Source organism: Ochlerotatus camptorhynchus, unplaced genomic scaffold, assembly GCF_037179485.1.
Source record: "Ochlerotatus camptorhynchus isolate MF236.1 unplaced genomic scaffold, CSIRO-AGI_Acam_v1.1 ptg000374l, whole genome shotgun sequence".
NCBI classification, from domain to species: domain Eukaryota; kingdom Metazoa; phylum Arthropoda; class Insecta; order Diptera; family Culicidae; genus Ochlerotatus; species Ochlerotatus camptorhynchus.
In genome coordinates, this window is record NW_027040862.1 from 97,446 (window position 1) to 118,686 (window position 21,241).

General features: G+C 41.1%; 1 long non-coding RNA gene across 1 annotated transcript in view; it reads right to left on the minus strand.

Annotated features, from left to right (window-relative positions):
• LOC135710288 (uncharacterized) overlaps window positions 1–21,241 on the minus strand; it is a 494,016-nt gene that overhangs the window by 71,557 nt on the left and 401,218 nt on the right. Inside the window, exon 2 of the long non-coding RNA XR_010518405.1 lies at window positions 3,444–3,554. This is a non-coding gene — a long non-coding RNA (uncharacterized LOC135710288). The remainder of the gene's footprint in view (window positions 1–3,443; window positions 3,555–21,241) is intronic.

The following is a 21,241-nucleotide window of genomic DNA, read 5'->3' on the forward strand; positions in this document are numbered from 1 at the left end:
AACTGAATATTTTTCCTGAATTTTATACTAATTGAACTTGAAAAAGAAATTTAATTTGATTTTTTAAATAAACGATTTCACCGATTTACACGCGTTTTCCCTTGACCAAATTTTGACCGTATCACCCTTTAATTTGAACCCACACATAAATTCAACAATCGACTAAATTTTCAATAGCGACCAACAATATCCATTGATACCGTCCTAATGACGCGTTCCATAGGCCAACATTAGAGCCATTTCCCATAAATGAACTTTATGTGTGTACTATTTTGTGTATTTTATTCACAGAAAATGATTTAGCAACCCTTTTTTCTGAGTATAAATTACACAATTTTTTTTTTTTTTTCCTTTGGTTTGTTTTTTCCGTCGATCTTGTTTTCCGTGCTGAGCACCAATGCTACCGACGTGCCAGGAAGGCAGCTCCCACACCTGGACCCTATTTACCTATCGACCCATCAACTCATGAACCGGGGACCAACGGCTTTACTTCCCATCCGAAGGAAGGCGTGATCAGAGATGTTATGCCTCAGAACATCCCGGCGGCGCCGACTGGGATTGAACCCAGGCCTGCTGGGGTGAGAGGTAATCACGCTTACCACTACACCACCGGCACCGTTAAATTACACAAAAAAAATGTTTTGACAAAACGTTCAAAAATTTGACCAAAAGTTCTTGTTGTACAATTTTTGCTAATTTTGATGCATCCATAATTTTAAACATTTCAAAAGTTTGCTTTTTTCATGGGATTTTATTTAAAAAGTCAGAAGAGGTATTTCTTTTTAATATTTATCTTATTAACATTTATTTTTGAATTTTAACATGAAAAAATTTTTTGTACAACATTATTTTACTCTACAACTTTGTCTCAGACGTCATTTTGACAAGAAGGGCAGTTTCAGTGCTACAATTTTTTGGAAAAATTTCAAAACCCCGTTTGGTAAATTTTATCAGTTTAGCAATTTTAGCAAAAATGCGAATCATTTCCCATAACAATTATACAAAGATTCATGCAGTTTTATCGATTTGTTATTTGACATGGAGCTGTTCAATTGCATCTCTATCCCATCTGATTTTCACCTGAATATTTTAGAGGATTCGTTCAAACATTATCTTGGAATTCCTTCTTAAGTCCCTAGAAATTATTCCTGGAAAATGAAATGCTTCCTGCAATATTTAAAGAACTCCTCCGGTTCCTGTTCCTCCGTGTCTATTCATCATAGAATTGACTCAAAATTTGTCATGAATTTTGCCTGGACTTTTGGTTTGAATTCACAAATCCACAAATCCTCTCATAATTTCTCTTTGAATTGCCGTGTTAATCCATCTGTAATCCATCTCGAAAGTTTCATGGAACATCCTTGGAAATTCATACGAAATTTCCTTGGAATTTCTCCTGGAACGACTTAAGAATTATTTCTAGAATTTCCTTAACATTCTTTTAAAATGTATTCATAAGAATTCATTTCAACAGTTTTTAAGAATTTCCTTCTAGATTTAATTCTAGAAATATTTTGGAATTTTCTTGCTTATTGCTTTTAACATTTTCATCAAATTTCTCCAGCAACACTCTTGGATTACTTCCATGGAATTACTCCTGTAATTCACAAAACGTTCTCTCTGAAATTGTTTTAGATGACTTAAAGGAAATTCCTCCGGTTCTTCCGCTTTCTGTCAAATTTCTCAATGAATTCCATTGAAAATTTTCCCGGAAAACTGTCTGAAATAAATATTTAAATTTATCAAAAGGTAGTGAAAACTGCCTTTTGACTATCTAAGTATAAATAAATATCAGCTGAACCTAGAAAGCTGTATTGTTTCATTCCCAGAATTTTCAAAAACATTCCGTAACAACATTCTGCTCTAAGTGACCCACCCTTTACAACCATGACAGAAATTTTAAAGAGCACCTGAAAACTCAATTTCTTTATCTTAGGCCCATACTCCAAACGCTAACCAAACAGCCAGGCTGAAACTCTGACGAAATCCGATGAAGAACCCGTTCAACAACCATCCTCTCCTCAAAACCCTCCCTCCCTCCACGATCACAAATGGAGCGTTCTAATCCCGTAAACCGCGTCAGGTTCGATATTCCTTTCTATGAAGAGCTTCTAAAACCCGAACAGAGAAAAAAAAAACTTTCTTCCCCTACTTACTGCTTACTTGCATCGTCGTCGCCAATAGAAAAGGGATATGGAGAGCACCCATCCACCTACACACACACACACACTCACACACTCACAGACACACTTTCAGCACAAGATGTAGAAGTCTATTTGGAAAGTCTTGAGCATGTGAGCTAATATTTGATTTTGTTCAGCTTTCTTCTCGGTAGCAGCAGCAGCGGCATGCAAACTAGCATAGCATAGCCCCATGCACGGATCAGAGAGGAGGGGGTAGAAAAAAAAAATGGAATTTCAATTTCCAAATGGATAGATGCCGAAGCAGGGCGCTCTCCACTAGAAGCGTCAGAACTGGGTCTTTTATCTGCTGGGTGCTGAGCGGTGATTCCCTTCTAGAAATTTTATCGAATTTCACAGCACCCCATTTCCACGCTTTTCTTATGATCCTTCCCTTAATAATGGAATTCTTTTTAACCTTGAGTTAAACGTCAAACAACAATGAAATTTTGGCCCGGTAAAGCTACCGCAATTGAGCCTTCAAAATAAATGAATTGAAAAAAAAAACTTAATCGAAAAATCTCCCTTTGGACTCACCGCCGACCAACCCATTGACAGCGATAATCCCTGAGCTAAGCCTTTTCCCGAACTGCTTTCCCAGGAGAAGCGGGGGGTGAGTTTTGTTGACAGACCGAAGGAAAACAACGCCAAGGGATCCCATTACTCTTTAATAATAAAGTCTTCCGAAAACCGGGTTAAGGATCCGGGGGAGGGAGGGTCTTTGAGAAATCATCAAAGAATGAAGAAATTGATTTTTCATCCCCCCCCCCTTCCACCCCGGGAAACTTTACAGCTTGTAACAAAAGAAAATAACTGAGACGAGGGATAGAGAGGACGGTCCTCGAAGTAAACAAATGAGAAAAATTGCTTTGAATTCATGGGCCAGCAAGCTCCGATCGCATAGTTAACCTTCTGTGTCTGTCAAAGGGGAACAGTAGTTGTAAGTAGGTATATAGACGGCAGCTGTGAGCGTTTCCAGCGCAAATCCAATAGACTACTGCTAGGTGAGGAGGGCGGCAGGCACAGCACGATGCCAGTTGAGGATTCTTTTCATTTCGAATCACTTCATTTCCGGAGGGACGAAGAGAAATCAAAGTTTTTGTTTTGCCCATCCGTCCCAAGCCCGCATACCTTTCCCAGGTGTAATGAAGGTGAGCAATTGGAACACTAGCAAAAGTGGCAAAAGTTCCATCTTTGCGCAAAATGATCATAAGATGTAAAACAGTCACGCGGATGAATCCTGATAAGCTTTGGAAAACTTACATTTTCTTGCTGCTGTCCCTCTCTTTGTCTGGCTCTGTCTGATCTTGGGTGCTGGATTGGATTGGATCGCTCGGATGGCTCAGCTGCGGTGCATAATCTCTCTGGCCGGGCCTGGAAAAGTGGAATCAGAGAAACGATTGATTAGTTTGAACAGCTTTTGAATTGAAAAATTGTGGGATTGGAGACGTGCAAAAAAGCAACGGGAAAAGTTAATTGAGAATCGAAGCTTGGGTTGCTTTTTTGCAAATCTGCTACCGGGTATCTGTTAAAAAAAAGCGTTGAAAGTTGTTAGGAGTCCATAGCATTCGAATTGCATTAGTTGCGGGATCGACTAACTTCTTCGGCTCTGGCAGACGGCAGTTCATTGATGTCGGATGATTTGCAGTACATACATAATATCATTCACATTCAACAACATCATTATTTACATTGAAGGTTTGAAGAGGTTCTCTTTAGAGAATCAGATTGTGTTTTCCCTGAACAAAATTAATAGCTCTGAAACGAACTTATTCCGGGATTTTTTGCAGTGATGGGCAACTGAACCAACCGGTGCGCACCGTGTGATGGTTCGTGTTCAAAAAATACTCCTGTGTTTATGTAAGCGTGTACCCTGGTTCGGTTGAGTTTTAGTGTACCAGTGTGTTCTAAATCAAAACCGTGTGCCGGTTTTCGAGTTGATGTTCAGAACCGCAGCTTGAAAACCGAAAACCGGTGTGCTAGAATTTTGGTTTTGGTACACGAGATATAAACCGTGTGCAGGGTTCAAATTATATGTTACCAAAACCGGGTATACCGTTCTTGGTTCGGAACATTGGCAAGAATTAAATAGCAGTGCTCCCAAAAAGGTGAGTAAAATATTTGTACCAAGCGACAGTTATTAATTCAATTGCCAAATATTTTGATAGACAATATTGGTAGCGAAGGAACTAGAAATCATTTTGAAGTCTGACCAATACCCTTCGATATGGGTATTTTTGGAGTCCACGTGACGCCTATAGTCTGGAAATCGATAACCGATACCTTCTTGAAATCCAGATGGCGGCATCCTGTTGCAGATAAACTGAGAAATCCTGTCAAATACCCTTCGATATGGGTATTTTCGGAATCGGGATGACGTATATAGACAATGTCAGACACCATCTTGAAATCCAATATGGCGGCTTCTGGGTATAGAAAAACTGGGAAATAATGTCAAATACCCTTCAATATGGGTATTTTCGGAATCGGGGTGATGTCTAGAGACTGGAAATCAATTTCTGACGCCATTTTGAAATCCAATATGGTGGCTTCTGGTTGTAGAAAAACTGGGAAATACTGTCAAATACCCTTGAATATGGGTATTTTTGGTATCGGGATGACGTATAAAGACCGGAAATCATTGCCATTGAAATCCAAGATGGCGGCTTCCGGTTGTAGGAAAATTGGAAAATACTAGCAAATACGCTTCAATATGGGTATTTTCGGAATGGGGATGACCAATTTAGACCGGATATCAATGTCAGACACCATCTTGAAATCCAATATGGCAACTTCCGGATATAGGAAAACTGAGAAATAGTAGCAAATACCCTTCAATATGGGTATTTTTGGAATCAAGATGAGGTTTATAGACCGGATATCAATGTCAGACACCATCTTGAAATCCAAGATGGCGGCTTCCGGTTATAGAAAAACTGGGAAATAATGTCAAATATCTTTCAATATGGGTATTTTTGGAATCGGGATGACGTATAAAGACCGGAAATCAATGTCTGACGCCATTTTGAAATCCAAGATGGCGGCTTCTGGTTATTTAAAAACTGGGAAATAATGTCAAATATCCTTCAATATGGGTAGTTTTGGTATCGGGATGACGTATAAAGACCGGAAATCAATGTCTGACGCCATCTTTAAATCCAATATGGCGGCTTCCGGTTGTATAAAAACTGGGAAATAATGTCAAATATCCTTCAATATGGGTATTTTTGGAATCGGGATGACGTATAAAGACCGGAAATCAATGTCTGACACCATCTTGAAATTCAAGATGGCGGCTTCCGGTTGTAGTAAAACTGGGAAATACTAGCAAATTCCCTCCAATATGGGTTAAATACCCTACAATTTAGGTATTTTCGGAACCAAGAAGACGTGTAGATGCCGAAAATGAATATCCGTTGCCGTTAAAAAAAAAAGTGGCAAAAACCCTACAATATGGGTATTTTTGAAATAGGGACGACGTGTAGATGCCGAAAATTGATGTCCGAAGCCATTATGGAATCCCCGATGCCGACCATATCGTATAATATTTTACACTTTTTCTAAAACAGGTGGTCATCATCTTGCATTCAAAAATGGCGTTGTACATCGATATTCGGCCTACAGGCGTCATTTCCGAGGTGATAATACCCATATTGTAAGGTATGTCACGTGTTTTTAAAAGCCAATGTCTGCCATCTTGGAATCCAATAAGATGTTGGACATCGATTTTCAGCCTCTATACGTCGTCTCCTGCACATCGAGTAGTTAAGCATTTTATTTTGCTGGATCTCAGTGAAAACTTGCCGAGATTGAGCTAAAAAACGGAAATTTTGCTGAGGTCTTCGCTAACAAACAGAAATTTCTCGGTAACAAATCTTAACGCTTATCCGAAAATACCTATATTGTAGGGTATTTGACACATTTTAAAACCAATGGCTTCCAGCTTGGGTTCCAAAATTGCGTCGGACATCAATTTTCGGCATCTACAGGTCACCCCCGAAAATACCCAGATTGTAGAATATTTCCCACTTTTTATTAATACGGAAGCCACCATCAATTTTAGGCTTCTGGATATCATCCCGATTAAAAAAATACCAAAAATGATGGGTATTTAACAATATTTCCTAATTTTTAGTAAATTGCAAGCTGCCATCTAGGATTTCAAAATGGTGTCCGATATAAACTTCCGGCCTCTAGACATCATACTGATTCCTAAAATACCCAGATTGATGATTACATATTTGCTATCAAACATGCCTATTCTAAACATAACCGGTTCGGAGTACTCCGGACACTATCCGGAGGGAAACATAATGGATAATATCCAAGTTAAAATTATCCGGATAATTTTATCTTGAATATTATCCGAAGGAAAAAAATGTGCATAGGGATACACTACGTTTATTTATATCCACTGGGTAGGTCTATCCGGATAATTATATTAACAATGTCTATCTGGATAATTTTGAAGCCTAAATGTTTTTAAAAAACTTTTATTTTCGATAATCTGTATTGCCCATTTTGCACCAAAGAACACCCTTGCGCTAAAAATTATCCCTCAATTTTGAATCAATACAGTTTTTCTACAACCGGAAGTCGCCATCTTGGATTTCAAAATAGCGTCATACATTGATTTCCGGTATATATGCGTGGACGGTGGACTAGTGGACGGAACAAATGTGAACATTTAGTTCTTTTAATTGATCAACCATCAATTATCTTAACTTTTTCCGTTTTTTTATTTGTAAGCGTATCAGGTGTATTTTGGAATGTTTTGTTATTTATGAATTTTTAAGTTTTGTGCATTTTGGTATTAAAGTGTATTCAATTAACCCCTCACAGGATTTCCTTCCGAATTATATGAATGGGGTGGGGCGGAAAGTATCGTTTGTGCAGAATATGTAAAAAAGGAGGAACTTCGAGAGATTGAACTCGTGAGAGCTAATTTTCTCACAAATTTGATTTTATTGGCTTTCTGGGGACTGAATATACACCCAAAACGAATTATTCCCACTTCTCTCAAATTCTATATGGATTTTTAACACTTCCTACCAGCGTGTTCTGGAAAATGGTCGAAGGATGATTAATTTCACCAATACATTCGGGCCTACAATTCCACACCTTCTATAGATACCAGGTTGAGCCTTGATAGCTAGCTGCTTGCGGGAACTGATGACCTTGACAAATGTCCAAATAATACTCTTAACAAATTTATGGTGGTCCTGAAAAGGACCGTTTTGTAGTGATGGTTGAGTAATGCTGAGCTGAGCACGACGAGCTACTGATTCCGATCCTAGCCTAGCGGTGGGACTTTTTCCTCCTTCTCTATGGTGTTGCTCATATGAGCTCTGCAGCTCGCTGCTTGCAGGCAGCATTTCGTTGTTGTTGTTGTTGTTGTTGAAAGCACTCCTGCTGCTGCTGCTGCTGGACTGGACACCACCACTTGCGGTGATTGAATGAGCACCGTTCAGTGGGACCGCATCGAACTCGATTTTTAAGTCTGTGTAAGGGAATGCGCTGTTTTCAGACATTCGGTGATAATTTTGATCACCATTGCAACAGTTGGACATTTGGTATTTTTCAATAGTGTGAGATTGAGATTGGTAGATAAATTTCCAATCGTTTGGCTTGTTTAGAATTAAAATCTATCTGCTATTGGTCGAAACCTGACCTCTTTTCGTAATGCTGTGCATTTTTGTTTTTTGAAATTGCGTGGATTCTATAGATCCTGTGGAGATCTATCTAGCCCTGATGTATGTGTTGGTAGAGGAAAAATGTAAACTTTGCGGGAGACGATGTCTTAACACTCGAAAGCAATTTTGTGAAATATGAAGTAAAACAAATCCTAGCTAGTTCTGCATGATGATTTTGTTTGATTTTATTTATTTGAAAAATCGCCGGGAAATACCAGTTGGCGATTTGTTTTTTTATGATAACTCCTTACTTGAAAACAGGCAAAAACTCACAAACAGGCTGCTTTTTCATGGAATACAGTGTGATAATTCAATAATCAATAAATTATCTCAACAATTAGTGGCAAACCATTCATAAATTTTGGTAACATACAAAAAATTCTTTAATCTACATTAAATTTCATATGTAAGCGCCGATCGAAACAATTTTTTCCAAAGTCACTACAAGGGTGATTGATTAAACGAAAGAAACGAATCGTGTGGAATGAAAGCCGAGGAAAAACTAATTACACCAATATATTCAGGCCAACTATTCCACACCTTCTATAGACAGGTTGAGCCTTGATAGCTAGCTGCTTTTGGGAACTGATGACCTTGACCAATGTCCAAATAATATTCTTTAACAACTTTTTGGTGGCCCTGAAAATGACCGTTTTGTAGTGATGGTTGAGTAATTCTGAGCTGGGTGTTCAACACGGATGAGGCTGTCGAGCTGTATGTCGTTTGGAGCGAGGGTGACACGCTTGGCATAGATGACCGACCCGCAGCGACTCACGAAGAGCTACTGATTCCGATCCATAGCATAGCGGTGCAGCTTCTTCCTCCATTGATGGTTGCTTATGTGGGCTCTGCAGCTCGCTGCTTGCTCGTTGTTACTGGAGAACAATTTTCAACGCCACACGCCGAAAGCACTGCTACTGCTGCTACTGCTGCTACTGCTGCTACTGCTGCTAGTAATTTCGACGATCGAACACCACCACACAGTGGTGTGGTCGTTGGGAGCGTGTGGTTCTGAGTATGGCGATAAGCAGTCTTGTAAGCGGTCACGGTAGTCGACACATTTTCTGTAATAATTGACTGCCTTTGCCTCCGACACTTGCAAAACAAGCTTTCATAGTATAGTACCAAACTAAAATGTCATATGACAGGCTCTGTCATACGACACTGTCGCCGAAGACCGTCAAGAATGTATGTATTTTAGTTTTTATCATAATAAGAGCTGCTGATGGTGTGCTTGTGTGCAGTGGTCTTCAACAAGTGTTTAATGCTTGGCTACTTCCCTGCATGCTGGAAGTTAGCCAAAGTTATTCCAATTCACAAACCTGGCAAAGACCCTACCAGTGCCAAAAGCTATCGCCCCATCAGTCTCTTGTCCTCCATCTCGAAGCTATTCGAAAAATTGATACTCAGCCGTTTGCTGGTGTTTTCAAATGATAATAACATCTTTCTCAAAGAGCAATTCGGGTTTAGGAAAGGCCACTCTACCATCCACCAACTCGCACGGGTTACTAACATCATCAAGCGGAACAAGTCCGTTTCCAATACATCTGCCATGGCATTGTTGGACGTCGAGAAGGCGTTCGACAATGTCTGGCATGATGGTCTAGTGTACAAGCTGCATCGATACAACTTTCCAAACTACCTCGTGAAGATCATCAAAAACTACTTGTCGGGCAGATCATTCCAGGTCTACTTGAACAATGTCTCCTCTGATACGTTCAACGTTGATGCAGGGGTCCCTCAAGGTAGCCTGCTTGGGCCTATCCTATTCAACATTTTCACGTCAGACGTTCCTCCCCTGCCGGGTGGTGGTATCCTGTCAATGTTCGCAGATGACACCTCCATCATCTATAAGGGTCGAGTGATCCGTGCTCTGGCGAGTAAACTACAATCAGGCCTGTCCGACTATTTTAAGAGCTGGAAGTCCGACTATTTTAAGAGCTGGAAGATTTGTATCAATGCAGCTAAAACACAAACCATTCTGTTTCCACATTCGTATTCACCTAGGCTTGTTCCGCCTGCTAACGTCAAGATCCATCTTGATAGCACTCCCATTGAATGGTCGAGTGAAGTAGTCTACCTTGGTCTCACCCTCGATAGCAAATTGCTATTCCGATCCCATGTGGACAAGACATCCACCAAGTGTAACATCTTGATCAAGTCGCTCTACCCTCTGATAAACAGGAAGTCCACCCTGTCCCTCAAAAACAAGCTTGCTGTCCACAAGCAAATCATTCTGCCGGCTATTGAGTATGGTATGCCAATCTGGGAGAGTTGTGCAAAGTGCCACCACTTAAAGCTTCAGAGGATCCAAAACAAGATCCTCAGAATGATCCTTAACAGTCCACCGCGAACTCGTAATTCTGAGATTCACCACCTGGCCGGTCTTCAAACACTCGAGGAGCGAAAGACTTCCACGCTGGAAAGGTTCAGAGTCGCCTGTCTGCGATCAAACCACCAGATCATTCGTGATTTGGCAACCTAGTTTAAGTAGTTAGGTGCTCAAGTAGGTAGGTTATCAAATTTTTAAATTCAAACCAAAAAAATCCCACAAAGGGTATCCTGTAAATTAGCGCTAAACGCAATCATCACATTAGAATAATTAATTAACTAGAACAAAGATGAAGAGCCAAAGGCTAACCAATTGAAATGTTAAATCAAATGTTGAAACATAAAACCCAGAAAATAAACGTAAATTTTACTACTACTGTGCTTGTGTGAATTCTGAAAATAGCAAGCAATGATGTCCTAGTTATAATATTTCTGATCAGAAATGGTTTGATTTACACCAAATTGAGGAATTACAACGAAATCACACATGTCATATGATAGCTATTTTGATAATTTTCTTTTAGCTCGAATGTTATTTTACCGCTCGTGTTGTGTGAGAGAGACGACGGTAGAGCATGAGTGTTCGAATACAAACAGACTGTCACGCACGACAACGAAGTGAGTGTAGTAAAAAACGTCGACTGTTTCCCAGGCTTCCAAATAGTACAGCCTCCTCGCGACAGTTGGTTTATACCTGAATTGACTGTTGCTTTGTGTGCTTTACTGCAGCTTGCGAACCGTACGTTCAGATCTGAATTCGAAGTGTATTGGCAACAGCGCACGCACGAACGAATGAAAGCTGTATTAGAACAGTCGCATCTATACCCGCTTTGCTAAAATCATCGTGCTTGGAACGTAGTGAACCGAATGGGCTGTATTTATACAATTCTTTATGACCAGGTTCTCAATGTTTCTGTCGTCATAACAGCCTTCACAAATCGACGACATCCCTCAGCTTACCCAAGTGGCTGTCACGAAAAGGCTGTCACGAGACATTATATACAATTGATATACGGCAGTGGAGTATGGAAGAAACCCAGAAGAATGATCCCGAACAGATATTTCGGCCCGATGTCGGATCAATGTAAGGTCAATTTATGGTCGACGTCGGCCAAATGTCGGGTCGATGTCGGGTCAATTTTGCGTTTATGTCGGGTCAATGTCGGGCCAACATCGGGTTGGGGTTTGGTAGAAGTCAGGTTGGTGTCGGGTAGGCTTATATTTTTCGCCGGAGACCGCGCGTTTTTAAAAAAATATCGGATGAAAATTTTGCAATGGGCAGCACGAACGTGATAGCAACACCGAACGAGCTCCGGCGCCACACTGGTAGTGTAGTAGCAGTCTTACGACACACAAACAAAATTTCAAAGACAGCAGCAACGAATCGGCAGTTCGACGGACTGTTTGTTGTATGTACGAGGAACGTTACGAATGACCATCCGAGGCTGTCATAGCCGAACGAACAAAATACATGACTGAGAACGAGCTGTCGTGTACTGCACAAGACGGCAACGTTGCGTGTCGTATAACAGCCTCACTGTGGGCTGTCGCTTATAGCTCAATCTCAAGGCTGTCGTAGGGAAAAGAAAGCGACAGCCGTTGGAATACTGTCATAAGGCGGTACTTTTGGTATGCCTGGTTTCAACCCCTGGCGATGAGTGTGCAAAATATTACGCAATTCCATCCTCCCTATTCGCACGCGCCCGAGGATCGGAGGCGAATGCCACTTCGACTTGTTTCGTCTACTTACTACTCTCTGACGACTGTGCTGGGGAAGCAGCATATGCATGTAGGTAATTGGTGGATTTGTTAGTTAATTCGACGCTTTTGGACAATGCTGGACATTTACCAGTTTTTCAATAGTTTCTTATTGAAAATCAACATTCGGTAGCATTGTTATCGATGCGTTTTCCAAATTATTGAAATTGGACCCGGGCAGCTGAGTTATTAACGTTCAAAATCTTTCTTAATTTGTTACATGTTCCATTTTCAGTTTTCACAAAGTGTACCCCCATATAGAAATCAAAGACGTAGTCCTACGTCAAAACAGAAAATTGCAAACTTCGTACAATTTAGAAAGATAGTTTTAAAAGACCAACAAGGGCCTAGACCCACCCCCTAGGGAAAATTACTTGGCGACGCCAATGCTTGAGTCCCCAAGCAACACTTTTCCATCAAAATAGGTTGCTGCAACTTGATTGTGACTGGAATAAGTTGCAAACAAGTTACCACGGCTTTTCAGTGACAAGTGTGCTGCTAGGGTCTTGAATCTTACGAAGAGATGAGTTTCAAGGGATTTCAATTTGGTCAGATCTATTTCTGCAAAATTATTTCAATCCAAGCCTCTAAAACATCCGACTACTCCCTAAATTCCAATAAACCGGTGAATGTCAAACAGAGCTGCTCTAATCACTTCTTATAACCTGCTGCCTCTAATACCCACTGAAGCATGAATCGGGAGCAAATCTATGCGTTCTGCGTGACCCAGTCACTCGGAATAACGCACACGTACACTCACATGATTATTCCACAAGGGACTATTTAGCACACTTGGTCAGTGGAGCTCAAGTACTGACCCACGGACCTACCTATCTGAACCTACACACACACACACGCACACTCCGCAAACACCCCGGTCCCGGTCATAGCGGCCAGATCACTCGAGTAGATATGTTAATCTGCTAGCCTCGCTATCCGCGTGGTATGACCAGGACCACCACCACCACCACGAAACTGTCAATCGATGGATCCGACCGAGCGTATCTAATAAAGCTTTCAGCAGCAAAACGAGCGGCGACTGAGCCTTCCCCCCTCTCGCTGATGCTCCACCGACCGACTGCCTGGACGACGACGACGACGACGACGGCTGGAAGAAAGCAAAGCCATCGAGCGAGCCAACAGGTTCCCCCAGGACCTGCGGAATGCGCACTCAGTCGTGGAATTGGAAACCGACATTAAGCACAGAGCCGAGCGAGAGAGAGAGAGACCGGCCTGCAGCAGCAGAACCACCACGACCAGAAGCGTGTTCCAATCGTTCGGCGACTAGGAATGGAATAATGGATGATCGAATGTGTTGTCGCGTCGGCGGGGAAGGAGGTTCCGGTCCAAATGCTGTTGCTTACCAGCTCTCCCCACCCAGCATGTATCGTTATAAACTTATTGACAGATTGATAAATGTGTTTTTTTTTGTGTTGGCCGCGTTTCGTTCGTCGATTCACTGTCGGTACGATTCGTCTATTTTCGCTGGTGTGGGACCGAACGCGCGAAAGGGTTTCCATTTATGTTCTAGTGTGGAAGTCGGTGCAGGCGGTTTTGCGGATGTGGCACTGGCAGCGAATGGCTAATTCGTCATTTTTCTCCCCCCGGCGGGCTTGTTAGCTGTCAACGCCCGGCATTGTGCTTGAGCTGTTTTGTTGGGCCTAATCGAATGCGATGTTTTCAATAAATGTGCGGAATCGATTAATTTTCCGCGGCATGGCGGGGTTGAATCGCAGCGTCGGGCAGCGGGTGATGCGAGGGTGTATGTAGATAGCGATTGTTGATTGTTTTTCGAATCGTGTAATAAGGTCTGGGAATTGATAGGTTATGCTGCTACCTTTACAATAATTATGTTTTTACTTGGTGTTTCGTTTTTTTTCCGATTTAGATTTCTTCAGAACAAGTTTCACTAAATTTTGGCAATGGAGAAGTATGATGATATAATTAATATATAATAAATCTTATTTGTTAACTGCAGCAGAAACTTGTGTTTTGTGTAGGAATAGGAATTTGAGCGGGGTTATCTCTGTTTATAATCTTTAGTATGACGTGCTTGACATAGATGGCCCACAGCAACTCACGAAGAGCTACTGATTTCGATCAATAGCGGTGCGGTTTCTTCTTCCTTCTATGGATGCTCATGTGGGCTGCAGCTCTCTGCTTGCAGGCAGCCTTTCGTTGTGTACTGGAGAACACCACTACTCACCACGTGGTAATTGAATTGTGTTGTTGCAGCAGTGGATTCTGTTTTCGGACCTCTTCGAGTCAAACTCGTTATTGTTGTTGTGAGTTAGCTTTAAGAATTATTATCCTCTACTTTAGTGAATCCATCGTACTTAAACAGCTTTTTGTTCCGATTTGTGTATAGTAGGTTCTATTAATTAATTTAGCATGAATTCAGGAAATTTCAATGCACAAGTCGTAATTATCTCTTGTCACTGTTTACTATTGAATACAATTGAGCGGCCCTATCGGAATAAATTTTACCTTTCTCTGCCCTATCGGAGTAAACGCTTCGCAAGTCACTCATCTACGTCCCTTTGGTCTTTTCGTGGGTGGTGCTGAACGTGCTGATCCGTGGTGCCAACAAATTGGAATTCAACTTTGAAATCTGTGTTAGGGAAATCGCTTTTCGCAGGCAATCGGTGATAATTTTAACTATCATAGTAACAGATTGTAGCATCCCAGATAGTAACATGAAATATTATCCTCATTTGGATAGGAATTTGTTAGAACAAGGTTAACGGGTAAGGCCAGATTAGACTTAACCGAAAATTTTAACACCATTGATGACCTCGTCAATGACGTAAAAACAAGGTTCTCGGAACAAATTACTCCCGCAAGCATCTTAGCAAAATTGAAAAACTCAAAGCAAAAGGGCGAAACAAACATCATTTGTGATACACGCTAACAAACAAGTTGAAGGGTAACTATGTTGGACAAGACATCCCGGATGGGGTAGCTAAGTCTATGGCTACAAAAGCAGGTGTTGATGCCTTGATTAATGGCATCACCAGCTACGAAACCAAACTGATTCTGAAGGCAGAAAACTTCACGAATATAAAATAAGCTGTGCAGAAAGTGCAGGAAAACTGCACACAAGCGGGTGCGGGTGCACACAAGCAACACAACAAAATGCAACACAAGTAATGACCTTTAGATCTCAAAGGCATAACAATGTTGGCCGAAATATTCGTGGCCGCAAAATGAGCAATCGTGGAGGCTATTCAAATACTCCACGTGAAAGAAACAATCAAACAAATACAGGAAATTATCGAGAAAGTAACAACAGATACCAAGGACGATATAAAAACTGCTACAATAACAGTAATGGTTATAATAGGGGAGGACGAAGAGAAAATCGTCCAACACATATTTACGCTGCAAATGCAGAACAAGTCCAACCAAGGACACAAAATATTCCTATTGGACCATATGTCACAATTTGCAGTTCCAGCAGGAACACCTCAGCACAACCTGAATTTTTTAGGCGGTGCGAATCAGAGCTTTTCACCCCTACAACAGTTTATAAAATTAACTTGAATGCAGTTAACTTTGTGACTTTATAAGTCCAAATGACAAACTGCAAATGTACATTTATTGTAGGTAGTGGAGCTGATGTATCCTTGTTTAAGGTTACTAAAGTTCCTCCAATGCAAATAGTAAATTTAAACAAAAAGTTAAAAATTACAAGCGTAACAAATGGAGCTACAGAAACTATTGCTGAAACCCAAACTTATCTTACATTTGAGAATAATTTAAAACTAGCACACTCTTTTCAGCTAGTAAACGAAAGCTTTCCAATACTCACAGATGGTATACTTGGACGTGACTTTTTAGTCAAATTCAGATGCACCATCGATTATGATAATTTTTTGTTAAATTTTAACTTCCAAAATCATTCAATTTTTATACAATTTGAAGACAAAATAATAGTATAATTATACCACCAAGGTGTGAGGTAATCAGAAAATTACCAAATTTTGAAATAAATGAAGATACAATTGTGCTTTCACAAGAAATATTGCCAGGCGTTTTCTGTGGAAACACTATTGTATCAGCCGACTCACCGTATGTAAAATTTGTAAATACTACACCAGTGCAAGTAGCAATATCAAACTTTAAACTTTAATGTGAACCCTTACACAATTATGTTAAGGTAAATAAACCTTAGGAAAATCCATCTAAACAAAAGGAAAGAATCAAAAACATTCTTTCCCACATTAATTTTAATAAAATTTCCTCGTATGTTCATGAGTTATTAAAAAATTCAATAGAGAAATATTCAATTTGTGGATGAAAAATTAACACACCACCGCCACCAATGGCAAAAAGAGTTGAACGCCGACCGCTCAAGTACCAACGATGTGTTTGAAACAGTTCTACCGATTTTTACCGCACTTCAGTTGTTATTTGAAGGAAGGCATTCAGTCGTAGGTTTGGAAATTGCAGCTATTGTTGCAGCCTCCCCCCTCACCATCCCTCTCCAAAGGGGGAGTTTGGTAAAGAGAGATAAAAAAACCGATCTGTACCTTCCTTAAAAGTTGTCCTAGCTCGCTATCTACTATCTATATGCAATTTTCACACTGCCGTACTCTAACGGAACTATCAACTCTATACTTTCATCCCCTCCATCTATCGTACAAAAATTACCGCTTGAGTCTGTTATTTGAAATTAGCATCTTCAACTATGATATTTTTTTTCAGTGAATGTAATTTACATTCACTGAAAAACAATGGTGGGTTCTGTTCGCTCTGGTTCGTCATGCATAAGAGATACAGATTTGAGTTTCTGACAAAAATTGTAGTTAATATCAACACCTACAAAAGCTTCATACTGTTGATTCCGTACCGGAATTCCGTTGATGAAAAAGGTTAGAGGGATTTGAATGTAAATTAATGTATTAATTGAATGTAAGTGATTTTCCATGCCTGGTGTACACTTAAGCTTTGTTTTTACACAGTAGACGTGAGCATACCAAATTGATTGCTCGAATAAATTTCATCAGAAGGGGGATCAAGAGATTGTTCTTTTCTTTTGCATTTAGGCGCCATGGTGGCAGTAAAGCGATTCTCTAAATCGACTTTCAAGCAGATTGCTATAAGAATCTGAAGGATTGAAGAGGAATTTTCCAAATCGATTTGCAAGCAGGATTACTTCGGGTAGGATCCAAACAAGGATCGTAGAGGAATAAGAATCAAACATGGCAGAACATTTGCACCCAATAGTTAGCACTGAGAAGTACTGTTAAAATCTGTTGTAGCGTTAGGTAACTTCTTTCAGCAAAAAGCAAATAGACAAGAGCGCACGATGCGGACTGAAATTCTTATAATTGGGGAATGCTCTACACTTTCTATTACAACCTACAAACCCCAAATGTGAAATCCATGTCTAAGGTTCAAAATGCCTTGAAAAAGTTCGCAAGCGATCATAATTTTTTTTCTCCAACCAACCAACTCAAACTTCCAAATCTCAACTTAAGTCAACTGTTTGGTAAGACAGTTCAGCATAGCTCTTAGCTCGTATTAGGATTTCCCTAGTGACAAAAATCCGGAGAACTTCGAGATTAGGGCGAAATTGCTTTTGTAAACAAACGCGTCATTGGCCGATTTCTCGCGAATTAAAGCTTAATTTAAAAAAAAAACTATCAACACAAACAGGTAGAGAATAATTTCATGTTTTAGGATTAATTAAATATTTGTATCGTAAACCACATTTCAAACCTCCTTCTTCCCTTTTCCCATCCAAAAAACTGTAAATCTCCACTAACCTCGAGACAACCGCGTGTACTCGGTCCAGTTCCTTTAACTCTAAATATAAGACAGTAATAATGTATAACGGATATGATAACTTGGCTCTGTAAAGTTTATTCGATTGAGCCTGTAAAAATAAAGTAATTATTTAAAAAAAAAAAACAGGTAGAGGAATGATTCGTCCATCATTTGGTATAGTTTGTTTGCGAGATTGTGCTTTTATTCGCGGGGAATAAGCGATTGACGTGTTTGTTTACAAAAGCAGTTACGCCCAAATCCAAAGTTCTCCGAAAATGCATGTTGGTATCCATCAAAAGTAGCCTCTGCAAGGCGAACGTGTAAATATCGCCGACCGAACAGTTTTGCCGTGAATCGTGTCACACTGCTACGTCCTCCGTAGATCCCCAACCGAACCCGACCCACGGTCTTCTACCCAGCGAAAGCAAATGAGGGACATCGAATTTTCCTCTCGATTTACACGTTTAGGACGTCATTCACAGCCATAAAGTTCCCCGAAGGAATATGCCGAGCGCTGCCGCCAAATGTACAACAATGACAAGAGGTGTTGACATCGCCCGGAACAAAAGACCGCCCCCCGCGCACTTCACTCGTCAAAAACGAAAATATTGTCCCACCCCCGCCCCCCGGTGCCTATCTCTTCCCAAGCCAAAAAAAAAAAAAAAAGGACGGTCGTCGGTCGGAAAATGGCAAAAATAAAAATGTTTTGAAAGCATTTTGATGTCAATGAATGGGTCTGATGGTTCCAATTTCGTGCCGGAAAGTTTTCATTATATTTTTTTTGTCCAACCGACCGGCCAACCAACTAAAGCAACAACGTGAGAACAGGACGGAATAGCTGAGATTTTTCCGTCATCGGTGAAATATGTTGCACCCTCGTCAGCGCGTATCGCGTCAATTGAGAGCCAAACAAAAAAAAAATTGAACTTGATGGTCCTCATCATCTATAAATCCACATTCAAAGTGACGCGGATGTGACGCAGCAGTTTTTCGCCAACACGTGGACACCTCTCGCTACGACGACGCCGACGACGACGCACGGGAACGTAAATTACATTTTTCCCAAATAATTCGGCACTCTGCTCTCGGGCACAGGATTCAACAGCTGACTGCGCTGACTGGGGGTGCGATGGGAGGACGGGCGATGGAGCAAGCAGTGCTTTAAAACGAAATAAAATGAAATTGGTCACTGGGGGGAGATTCGGGCTATTCCTTCCCACACACCTGTGATTGTGTGCGGCGAGAAAAGTCGTTCCTCATTCTCTCTCTTTTTCGAATGGCAGGACTTTCTCCCTCCTCGTATGGTTTCCTCCTGTTGGCAGTTTATAGTCGGTGGGTGGATAACACATATTTTATTCGGAACAAAAGTACAAATCGAGGACATCCCGCCCGCAAAGCCTGTCCCTCCCGGGTCCCAGCGGGGTCATAATTCTTCGTCATCGTGCCGTGCCCACGTGGAAATGGAATCCACAAAGCGCTTATCGTGCCGTTTCCCCACTATTGGCACTACCGAGCGCTCGGGGAATAAAAAGCCAAATATCTGTGCGGCGAATGGCGGCAGTAAATATGGGCGATAAAAGAACCGGAGATTTCTAGCAAATAACGCCAATAACTCAGCGGGATCTAAGTTCCGTATTTTTCATTCTTTTGAGCAGTTTGTGAAGTTTTTTTTTTGTTGATGCCTAGTACCAGAAGGTGGTCGTTGTGTTTTTCGTCGATAGGGAAACTGGGGGTTAGCCCAGCCCCTTAAGCAGTAAGACTATTTTTAAATAATAGAGAACTAATTTGGATATCTTTCCCATACAGAGTCCATGTCTAGACAGTTTAGCATTTCGGGGTGTCCTATCTGATTTTGTGGGCAGTGACAGTGCAGGGCTAACGGAGTTGATTTCCCATGGATACGGCGTACTCCGCGGGGCTTTTACCACCGTCAGTTAGGAGGAAACTAATCCTTTATGAAGGTGGTGAGAATTTTTGTGTAGCTGGGAGGCGGTTTTGGGGAGTCAAAGTTGGAGATTTTGAATCGGTTTTTTTTTGCATGGGACCTTTTTAGATGTTCGTTTGGATTTTGGGAACAAGGAATGATGAAATGAATATAGATGTTGTTGTTGTTGTTGTTGGTATCCAACGATTTACCTTTTTTAGTATAAATGATCTTTATTTTAGTTTAACTTGGACGATTACCATATAAATTTTTACTAAGTGATTTAATTGCTTTCTTCATCTTTAGGTATGGGCAAAATTTAAAATTTGTTTTACAGAATTAGTCCTAGACTTAGTACACGGTCGACCACCTTGGTGGGATTGGTTTGTTTTGTTATTAGAATTTGAAGAGAAACTACTTAATACTACTATTTACAGCTTAAAACTAACCTACTCTACTATATACACTTAACCTACTATGTACAAATTGCTTATTAAAGCATGTTCAGAAAGATTGCATTTTTGAATAAATTTAGTTGTCATATCATCAATTTTGGGATCTACTTTGGGAATTTCTGCCTCTTGATGGAGGTCTGCTATTCTTGTGTCGAATGGACGATCTAGGATCATCCTCAACACTCTATTCTGTGCAACCTGGATTTTGTTCCTGTGGGTCTGAGCGCACGATTCCCACACCGGGGCGGCATAGAAGATCGCGGGGGCTATGATCTGTTTGTAAACAGCCAGTTTGTTTTGCCTTGAGAGGCGGGATCTGCGGCAAATGAGCGGATACAAACACCTAACCAAGGCGGAGCACTTAACTAGGGTTTTCTCTATGTGCGAGCGGAACAGGAGCTTCTCATCGAACAACATCCCGAGATAAGTAACATCAGTGGACCACTCGACCCTTGTACCATCCATTATTACGGTACAGGAGGGAGACGGTTTAAGTTTTGGTGATTGTCGTGAAGGAACATGATCGCTTGGGTTTTCGAGGCGTTGATTTTGATTTTCCACGAGGTGGCATAATCAGTAAAGGTGTCAAGGCATCGTTGCAGCTTGTTCGTAATTTCACGAGGCATCCTACCCTTGACGGCTATCGCGGTGTCATCTGCGAACAGAAAGAACACGCAACCGTCTCCTAGAGGAGGGATGTCCGACGTGTAGATGCTGTAAAGCAGTGGTCCCAGCAGACTCCCTTGCGGAACACCTGCTGGGATCGGAAATTGTCCCGAAAGGGAACTATTCAACGACACCCTGAACGACCTTTGCTGGAGATAGTTACGGGTGATTTTCACAAGGTATGGTGGAAAGTTGGAGTTACAAAGCTTGTATATAAGTCCGTCGTGCCAGACATTGTCAAACGCCTTTTCGACGTCTAACAAGGCCATGGCTGTGGACTTGGATACAGCTTTGTTACTTCGGATGTTATTCATCACCCGCACTGGCTGATGATTGGTGGAATGCCCCTTGCGGAACCCGAACTGTTCCGGAAGAAGAATGTCATGTTCCTCCACAAACTTGTTTAGTCGGCTGAGGATCAATTTTTCGAACAGCTTGCTCAGCGCTGAGAGCAGGCTAATC